Source organism: Orycteropus afer, unplaced genomic scaffold, assembly GCF_000298275.1.
Source record: "Orycteropus afer afer isolate SDZICR_OR568_19922 unplaced genomic scaffold, OryAfe1.0 scaffold00033, whole genome shotgun sequence".
In the NCBI taxonomy this organism is placed as follows: domain Eukaryota; kingdom Metazoa; phylum Chordata; class Mammalia; order Tubulidentata; family Orycteropodidae; genus Orycteropus; species Orycteropus afer.
In genome coordinates, this window is record NW_006921620.1 from 16,604,519 (window position 1) to 16,615,209 (window position 10,691).

Below are 10,691 nucleotides of genomic sequence, written 5' to 3' on the forward strand. Positions count from 1 at the left end.
CTGTCTTCCCCAATCGCCTAAACGTCCCTTTCCCGCAAAGACAGCGAACTAAATACATAATCCAAGGCAAATCAGGATCCACGCCGCCGGGCTCACCTACGTTGCCGCAAAACGCCGCGGTTTTTACTGCATTTTACGACTAGCATAAGGGGAGGGGCGAGCAGGATCCAGGGGATTTGAAGGGGTGACCGGGTCTTGGCTACTGTACGCGTGACCTGCGAGGCTTCTAGGGCAGGAGGTGAAAGGTCAGTCGGCCAGGGGGAGTCTGTCTGGCGCCCACAGTATGACCTCCGGGAAAAGACCAGATATGCCCACGATTACCCCCACTGACCAACAGCTTAAACATCCCCATCCTGGAGCTAAGTGAAGGAGCTCGCTGGGAAGAGCCCAACCCGAAGTTGGGCGGTGCTTGGGGAAGGCGGGGAGAATGAGGAGGGGCCCCGCGCGCTGCTATGGGGTGACGGGTAGGAGGTTTTCCCTCATTTGCCCCGGTTTTGCCTAAGTGCCCAGATTTCCATCCCCGCGTTTTCACTCTGTTCCAGTTGAACCAGCAGCCACCTCGAATTGGTAAAAGCGGCGTTGAGTGTGGTTCAGATTTCCCAGCGGGCCAGTGACTTCTCAGCTCCCAAAACTTCCTTTTGGAGTGCCCCTGTGGGAGTGACCTGCACTTGCTTTAGTCATCCTCAGTATTAGAAAGCCCAGAAATTCTTGTGTTAGGGAAGTGACCTTTAAGAGTGCTCCGGAGTTTAAGACTTTTCTTAAGTGCTTCTATAGGGGGAATTCTTATATTGTGGTTAGTTAGATGTAGTTCTGGTATCAGAAAGGTTTGTTTTTACTGAAAATACTCTTAGTATGGTCACTAGTGACTTCATCCAAGTTAAAAAAAAAAAAAAAGGCAATTTACATTGACCAGTGAAAATCTTACGAATAGCACCGAAACACTGTCTGATATGTTACTGGAAAACTTTATGAATAGTCCTGAAACACTGTGTGATATGTGCTGGAAGCTGAGCCCCTCAGGTCGGAAAGTGCTCAAAGTATGACTGGGGAAGAGCTGCCTCCTCAGGGAAGAGTTGACCTTCATGATGTGGATAGAGTAAAGTTTTCAGGACCTCCATTTGCTGATGTGGCACATCTCAAGATGAGAAACAGCTACAAATTTCCATTAATAATCAGAACATGGAATGTACAAAATATGAATCTAGGAAAATTGGAAGTTGTCAAAATCAACTCAATGACAGTGGGTTTGATTTTGGTTTTCACTGGCCAATTCTTTGAGAAGTGGATAGCCTCTTCCTTCTTCTGAGTCTGTCTTCATCTGGAAGCTCCGCTAAAACCTGTTCACTGTGGGTAACCCTGCTGGCATTTGAAACACCGGTGGCATAGCCTCCAGCCTCACAGTGACACTCAAACCACCAAAGTATGACAAACTGACAGACAAGTTTGTCTCCCTTAGCTGGTCCAAACTGCTGTGCTCAATTCCTGGTCTTTCACACCGTGATGGCTTACTGATCTGCCCTGAGGCATTCCACACAAAGATCCCCACTTCCACTGTGCCTGCCTGGCTTACTGCAGCCTGCCCTAGCGGTGCTCCACACAAACACCTGCCTTCTGTTGTGGCCAAGCTGGCTTACTGCATCCTGCCCCTGAGGCGCTCCACATACACATACACACCTTCCACTGCACCAGGGCTGGCTTACTGCCACCTATTTTTTATTTTTTAAAAAAACCTGACTATTCACTTTCATAATTTCATGTATTTCTAATATTTCGCTGACTCAGATTTCAACCTCCCATTCAGACCATGCTCTCAAACTCCTATTTAATTTCGCTAGATCTTCACATAGAGAACTCAGTGATGTGTCAAATTCAACACATTCAAAGCCAACTCCATTATCTTTCAACTTGGCTTTACCTTTGGTGTTGTATACGTTGGTTGGAGCCATTATAGTTCATAGACTCAACAGGCACCTGAGAGAAACCCTTATATCCAGTCTTTCCTGTACTACCCAGAGGTGTGTCTAAAAAAAATAGCACCTATGGCAAGCACTAAAATTGTGCCCCTGTCCAAACATCTGACATCCATCTTTTAAATGACTTTACTTTAATAAAACCAAACAAAAGGAGCTGTTTGGCATTTGACTGCTAACCAGAAGAAGGCTGGCGGTTCAAACCCACCAGCCACTCAGAAGGAAGATTGGACAATCTACTTCCATAGATTACCACTTCGGAAACCCAAGGAGGGGTCGCACTTATGCAAAGCACTAAAATTATGCCCCTGTCCAAACATCTGATACCCATCTTTTAAGTGATTTTACTGTAATATCAGTTTAAAAATACAAGCTCGTTAATCTTTCACGTTAGTACGTTATGTCACTACATGAAAATTTCAGCTGTATCTTCCTTGCTTTCACTGATGCACATTGGTCTATGATGTGCTCATTTTTTTTGTTTTTCAGATTCTTCTCTTTCTACATTCAGCAGAGCAAGATCACACAGTCCTCCTTGACCTATGGAAGCTCTTAAATATGCAAACATGTTTTAACTTGCTGAATGATCTCTCACAGCTGGAAGTGGAAACTGAGATAGTTAACAGAAACTGCTCAGTGGGACCCATCTTCTGGTGGTGCCCAGGGCATGTGCCATATCTGCCATAATTTAGATACGACTCTGCTACTACCACTGACCTGGTTCACTTCCTCATTCTCTCACTCCTATCACTAGTCATCTCAGGGGACACATTTATTTGAGTAAGACACAATCTGAAAATGTCTTTTTTCTACTGCATATCCTTTTAGGTCAAGAAAAAGTTTAGACCACATGATTATTCATGATGTGGTCACTTCTTACATCTCCAGCCTCATCTCTCTCCACTTCAGCCACTCCACAAGAAAGATGAGGCAGTCAGCTTCCATAAACATCTACAGTCTTGAAACCCAACAGAGGTTGCTATGAGTCAGATTTAATTCAATGACAGCGAATTTGGTAAGGTAGTTGTTACATGTCCTCAAGTCAGCTCCAATTCTTACCAACCTTATGTATAACAGAAACTCAAGGTTGCTGGTCCTGTGCCATCCTCACAGTCTTTGCTTTTGCAACCACTGTTGCAGTCATTATGTTACTATCTCATTGAAGGTCTTTCTGTTTTTCACTGACCCTCTACTTTACTAAGCATGATGTCTTTCTCCAGCAATTGGTCCCTCCTGATGAAGTGTCCAAAGTAAGTATGACAAAGTCTCACTATACTCAACTTTTAAGGAGCATTCTGGCTGTATTTCCTTCAAGACAGATTTGTTAATTCTCCTGGCAGTCTGTGGTCTATTCATGATTCTTCACCGCACCACAATTTGAATGTGTTAGTTTTTTGGTGTTCTTTATTCATGATCTTTCTCATGCTTATGAGGCAATTGAAAATACCATGGCTTAATTCAGGTGCACCTTAGTCATCAAAATAACATCTTTGCTTTTTAACACTTTAAAGAAGTCTTTCACAACATGCAACATATTTACCCAGTGTAATAGGTCTTTTGATTTTTTTGACTGCTGCTTCCATGAGCATTAATTGTGGATCCAAGCAGAAAAAAATTGTTGATAATTACAATTTCTTTCCCATTTATCATGGTCTTATTTATTATTCTAGTTGTAGGGATTTTTGTTTTATGTTGAGGTATAATCCATACAAAGTTCCTGGGTGATGCATATGGTTACACGCTTAACTAGTAGCCAAACGGCTGGTGGTTGAATCCACCCAAAGATGTCTCAGAACACAGGCCTGGCAATCTGCTTCTGAAAGGTCACAGCTTTGAGAATCTCATGGATCACACATCTACGCTGCATATACGGGTCTCCATGAGTCAGAATCAACTTGATGGCAATTAACAACAGCAATGATCTGTACAAAATTACGGTTATACTTTGTGAATATGCATATTAATTTAAGTGCTTTCATAATTATCCATGTATGTGTCTTCTTTCATAACATCAGGGACTATGTCTTGGTGATATTCTCATCCCTAAGGCTTAGCAAAGTGCCTAGTACATAGTAGATGTTCAATAAATGTTTGTTAAATGAATTGTTATTTACTCAGTATTAGCTGAACAATTTCTTTGAGTTATGATTTTTTTCTATATGAAATGCAGAGGGTGGTATGTTCTAGATAACTACCAAAAAGTTATTGATGAGCTATGAAACAAACATTCCTTGCTCATGCCATTTTAGAATCTTATTTGTATTGAAAGACTTAGGATATATACCACTTACATTTCATATGTACACTGTAGAGTAGATAAACAAATTTTGAAAAATACTCACTTTTATGTATTTTATGTTTCCAGATTTTTAAAAAAATAATTTCAGATAGACTCAACAGTGAAAGGAAATTGCTAAAAAGAATAAGTAATCCAAAGGAAGGTATGCTTTTTTTATTTCCTTTCTGAAATAAAGATGTATTGAAAATTAAGTTATTCTGTATAGTGAAAAAATAGGAATTTTTTTTATTTTTAGATACAGAAAGAATTTCAGTTTTTATTCTTCATAATTCTAAAAAGGAATTTCATATAGAATTCTTAATTTGAAAAGAAAAACTGCCTGCCTTCATTTTTTACTAAGGATGTACAATTTTTTTACTTTTCTGGAGGTAGATAAAGGAAAGGAGATAGGGTGATTTTTTTAGTTTTCTCCTCAGCACAACAAATAGAAGCAGGAAAGCCTTGATAATCCTTTTTTGCAGAACTTTTATATGGGGTTTAGGTATTTCCCTCTTGCCATTTAAAACAGGTTTCTAATATGATTGCATTTTCCCCAGCAGTTTATTATGAACATTTACAATCATTTAAAAAATTAAAGCATTTTACAGTGGACATTCATATAGCCACACCCTAGGTTCTATAGTTGTTAACATTTTGCTGTACTTACCTTATCATGTATCTATCCATCTAGCTGCCATGAACCCATCTCATTTTTTGAAGCATTTGCAAGGGAATTGCAGACATCGTACAGATACGATTGCATTTTGCTTGAAAGATAAATTCCTCATCTAGGTAGCAGATTAACAAAACATACCTGAGCATATAGCTGATTAAATGATATAATGTCTTCCCTTAATTTAGGCTGGACTTTGAGAGGGTTATTTTTAAGTGGTTTCAGGGTAGTTTTTAACAAACGTTGACAAATTTGGAAACCTCATACCTAGCAAAAGAGAGAGGGATGGTAATAGAGAACCATGATTCCAGGACAAAAAAAAGAAAGGCTACTTTAAAAAGTAGCCAAGATAGACAAGGGCTAGAGAGTTATTTATATCATATTTCTGTTTTCAGGTAGGGCATTACCAGACCATCCCTGAAGGTATACATTTATGCTTTTGTTGAAAGATCTTTTAGATGTTTTTTATAACCTTTGTCAGTAACTCAATTTTAGTATCCTCACTGTCAGGAAATTTTCCTTGCATTTACTTTGAGACTTTCAGGTTGTAGTCATAATATGTGAGAAAGATATGCAGATAGTCGTAAGAGATTAACACAGATGGCTTTTCATTCCATTGCCATAAACACATCATATACTACTTTTATTTTAAATGGGAGCTCTGGTAGCATAGTGGCTAAGACACTTGCCTGCTCACCAGAAGGCTGGCGGTTCAAACCCACCAGCCACTCCTCGGAAGGAAGGTTGGGCAATCCTACTTCCGTAGTGATACTGCCTCGGAAACCCAAGGAGGGGTCGCTATGAGTCAGGGCTGACTCGACGGCACATAACAACAACAACAACAACATCATAGTTGAGATACTGCATTACATAATGGACAAACTGTAATTACTGTCTATCTAATAGAAGCCCCTCAGTTTTTCTATTTGAGCTCATTGTCTATTGACAAGAAAACATCACAGCCATTGGCTAAATTCCATCTGATCTTATTGTGAATAAAATCAAAAAACAAACAAATAAATTCACTGCCATAGAGTCGATTCCAGTTCATAGCCACCCCCACTGAGTTTCCAAGGTAGTAAACCTTTACAGAAGTAGATTGCCCCATCTTCCTTCCATGGTGTAGTTGGTGGGTTTGAACCACCAACCTTCTGGTTAGCAATCAAATGCCTTAGGCACTGTGTCACAAGAGCTCCTCTAGTGTGAATACAGAATATTATTTTATTCTGAAGCTGGCCTTTTAACTTGTGTATTTCCAGAAATTCCCTTTGTTAGTGGAAATTGTAATTAATATTCATAGAGTTTAGAGACCCTGGGTTGATTGATATTATTTTCTAACAACTCACAAATAAGTTATAAAGATGTTATTGCTTTAGGTAAAGGAGTTATATTTACCAAGGTTAAGAAAAAATCTGAAGTTACTTTATTGTGAATTGGAATACTTAGGAAAAAAATTCACTTTTTCTTTAGTAATTCTTATTTACTCATCTACATTAACTATACATTAACTATAAGATAATGTAAAATGCATAAATAGTTAAAAATATATATCCCAAATCTGGAGCTATTTGCTGAGTAAAATATGGGAATTGATATTGTGTTTAACCCTAGCGTAATAGGTTGACAGAGTAACCATGTGGACTGTTTAAAAAAAAAAAGGTCACCTGGATGGCTATGATTTTGTATAAAGTAGCTCCCCAAAATGTTTCCTTGTGTGCCTATTTGTGTCTCTGTGTATGTATAAACACTTCTCTAACCATCTTTATACTTGGCTATGTCTTCTTCCAAAGTCCATTGCTGCAAAGATAGTGTCAGGAATATATATTTTCACTCTTTCTATGCTCAGAAAACTACATAGTGCCCTTTTACATCTAGTTAGGGAAACACCTAAATTAAGCAAGATTTGGTGGGAGAAGGGAAGGGGTTCCTTTCCACTAATAAGCCAAGTTTCTTAAAATTGGCCTACCAGGCTCTGTTTCAGTGATACACTCCAACCCACTACACCACTCCCCTACCTCTCTGACTTCATTCACCTCCTACTATTCTCCTTACCCATTGTTGTTGTTATTTGCTGCCGAGTCGGCCCCGACTCATAGCGACCCCTCCTTGGGTTTCCGAGGCAGTATCACTGTGGAAGTAGGATTGCCCAACCTTCCTTCTGAGGAGTGGCTGGTGAATTTGAACCGCCAGCCTTCTGGTTAGCAGTCAAGTGCCTTAGGCATTATGCTACCAGAGCTCCTTCCTTACCCCTACTCTCCACATATATCTATGTGGCTCTGATCCTACCTCCTTGAAGTCTTTGACCAAGTGCACCTCCACAGTGAGGCCTAAACTGACATATCCTATGTAAAACTGCAACTGACATTTCCAGTAACTATTTCCCTAAACTATTTTCCCTCTATGCTACTGTCCATCTTCTAACATAACTATATAATTTACTTATTATGTTTATTTTTATTGTCTGTGTCTTTTCACTAGAATATAAACATGATAAGAATTTTTTTTGGCAGGGAGGGAGCCCATTTTATTTACTGATGTATACTATACCCCTATCACAGTGTTCGGTACCTAGTATATGCTCAATAAATAAATGTTGAATGCATGAATGTACATTTATGTATAGGAATAAATTATAAACAAATTCCTGGAGGGGAAAACTGAAGATGGTTAAGAGCTCAGATTTTGGTGTCAGACTTTGTTTTAAGTGCAGATTTTTCACTCAGTAGTACATTCCCAGCATTAGCTTTCTAAACCTCAATTGCCTCATCTGTGAAATTGAGATAGTAATAAAAATAACAAACCTTCAGAATTATCATGAGGCCAAATGAGTGAATATATATAGAGGGCTAGCATAGTGCCAGGCAAACAGTAAAGACACATAAACATTGGCAGATAGAGAGTATGAAGTTAATTTAATAGCTGTCTACACTATGCATTAGATTAAGAAGTTATCCTCATCCATCCCACCTAGCTTCATTGTTATTCTTTTCCTCATTCACAAAATTGTAAGAAATCATTTACATAGTACATTAATTATAGACTACTCCTCTAGTTATAATATTTTTTTGATTCACAAAGAAAAGTCATCTTAAGTAGATATTGTTATACTCTGAGGTATGTCAGAGAAAAACTGTTTTTGTTCCCGTCATTCCATCATTGAGTTCAGCACTATAGACTTGGCTGGCACCAAAGAAATATTTCCTGGCAATTTGTTAAATCTTAAAGTAGAAGATGGCTCATATACAAATTGACTTTGCTTAATATTTTGGTAAGCAAAAACTGCTAGTAACCAGAGAAAATGTTCATTTGGAACCTAAAACTCAAACTAATTCTTTTGTTTTTCTATTTCAAATGTCCAACAATAAAAACAAATAAACTGTGGTACATTCATATAAACCAGTACTACACAGCAATAAAAAGAACGAAATACTGCTACACAATACAACATGGATGAAACAGAAATAAAGTGGCACAAAAGAGTACCTTGGTGGTGGGTGTAAGTTACATACGACCAAAGTCCACAAAATCTTAAGTGATAAATTAAAATCTTAAATTGATAAATTTTTACATACATGTAAAATTTATTCATCACCCAGATGAAGATATGGAACATATCTAAAACATCAGAAGACTCCCTTGTGTCCTTTCCCATTAAATACCTTACCATCATCCAGGGTAATCACTACTCCGATATCTAGCACCATAAAGTTTTTGCTGTTATTTGAAACGGAATCATATAATGTGGACTCTTGTGTGTGTGGCTTCTTTGGCATACTTTTATATTTATTAGATTCATCCCTGTTTTGTGTAGCAATAGCTCTTTTGTTGTGTCGTATTCCCTTGTATGAATGTACCACAATTTATCTTTTTTATTGTTGATATACACTGAAGTCATTTCAGTTTTGGGCTCATAATAAAACTGCTATGAACATTGTTGTGCATGTCTTTTATTGGACAAAAAACTCGTTTCTACTGGGATGTATGTCCAGGAATCAGGATTGTTGGGTTATAGGACATACTAATGTTTTCAGATAATATCAAACAGCTTTCCAAAGTGTTTGTACAATTTTTATTCCCACCAGCAGTGTATGAGAGTTCTAGTTGTTTCACATCCTCACCAATGTAAGATGAGCACTATTGGTAATTTGTTGTTGTTGTTGTTATGTGCCATCGAGTTGGACCCAACTCATAGCTACCCCTCCTTGGGTTTCTGAGGTGGTATCACTATGGCAGTAGATTGCCTAACCTTCCACGGTTGGTGGGTTTGAACCCCCAGCCTTCTGGTTAGCAGTCAAGTGCCTTAGGCACTATGCTACCAGAGATCCCTATTAGTAATATGAGCCCTATTAATTTTAGTGGGTGTGTAGTGATACCTTAAGGAGCTCTGGTAGTGTAGTGCCTAACGCATTTGACTGCTAACCAGAAGGCTGGCGGTTCAAACCCACCAGCCAGTCCTCGGAAAAAGGTTGGGCAATCTACTTCCATAGTGATACTGCCTTGGAAACCCAAGGAGGGGTCACTATGAGTCAGATCTCACTTGATGGCAGTGAGTTTGGTTTGGTTTTTGGAGTGATAGCTCATTGCCATTTTAATTTATAATTCCCTGATGACCAGAAGAGAATTAAGACATGTGAGAATCCTAAGCGCTGGTCATATGTGGCACCCCCTACTCTGCTTATTCACACATGTGAGTTACATATGTATACATATATCTGTGGGTATGTGTGTGTCTTAGCTATTCATGATGTAACTTCTTTTTTCTTGCTGAAAGTGAAGATGACTTAAAATGCTTATTGGTGAAAATTAAAGACTACAGCCTTCTGTATGGACTTCTGTATGGATCTCAGCATAAAAACCCTCACAACTGGACCAGTAAGCAATATCATGATAATCAGAAGATTGAAGTTGTCAAGGATTTCATTTTACTTTGATCTACAATCAACACCCATGTAAGCAACAGTCAAGAAATCAAATGATATATTGTGTTGGGCACATCTACTCCAAAAGACCTCTTGAAAGTGTTAAAGAGCAAAAATACCACTTTGAAGACTAAGGTGTGCCTGGCCCAAGCCATGGTATTTTCCAGGTGCCTCATACACATGTGAAAGCTGGACACTGAATAAAGAAGACTGCAGAAGAATAGATGCATTTGAATTCTGGTATTGGCAAAGAATGTTGAATATACCACGAGCTGCAAGAAGATTGAACAAATCTGTCTTGGAAGAAGTATAGCCAGAATGCTCCTTAGAAGTAAGAATGGCTAGACTTCGTCTCTTGTCCTTGGATCATGTTATCAGGAGAGACCAGTCCCTGGAGAGGGATATCATGCTTGGTAAAGTAGAGGATCAGCTAAAAAGTAGAAGACTTGTAATGAGGTGGATTGGCATAGTGGCTGCAAGAATGGGCTCAGGCTTAGCAGTGATTGTGAGGATGGCACAGGACTGGGTTGTTTTTGTTTTGTTCTATTTTTCATAGGGTCACTGAGTCAAAACTGATTAGACGGCACCTAACAACAGCAACAACTGGAAATATATGAGATAGCTACAGCTAAATAAAAAGTAAATTTACAAAGAGAAAATGAGATTTTATAGAAGTAAAGATTCCCTGGTGTAGAGGGAGGTAGTTTGGGAAGGCTTTCTGTCCATCTTCCATTCTTCTCTCCTAGGAAGACCAAGAGACCATGAGAAGAATATTTGACTTTGAGCAAAGGAAGATGATCAACATTTGAAGATTAGGTTTGAGATTTTATATATATATATATGTATATATA

The 10,691-nt window shown here is 38.7% G+C and overlaps 1 pseudogene; it reads right to left on the reverse strand.

Moving 5' to 3' along the window:
- Positions 1–92: 92 nt before the first annotated feature.
- The window catches only part of LOC103193032, a 21,174-nt pseudogene continuing 10,575 nt past the window's right edge, over positions 93–10,691 (reverse strand).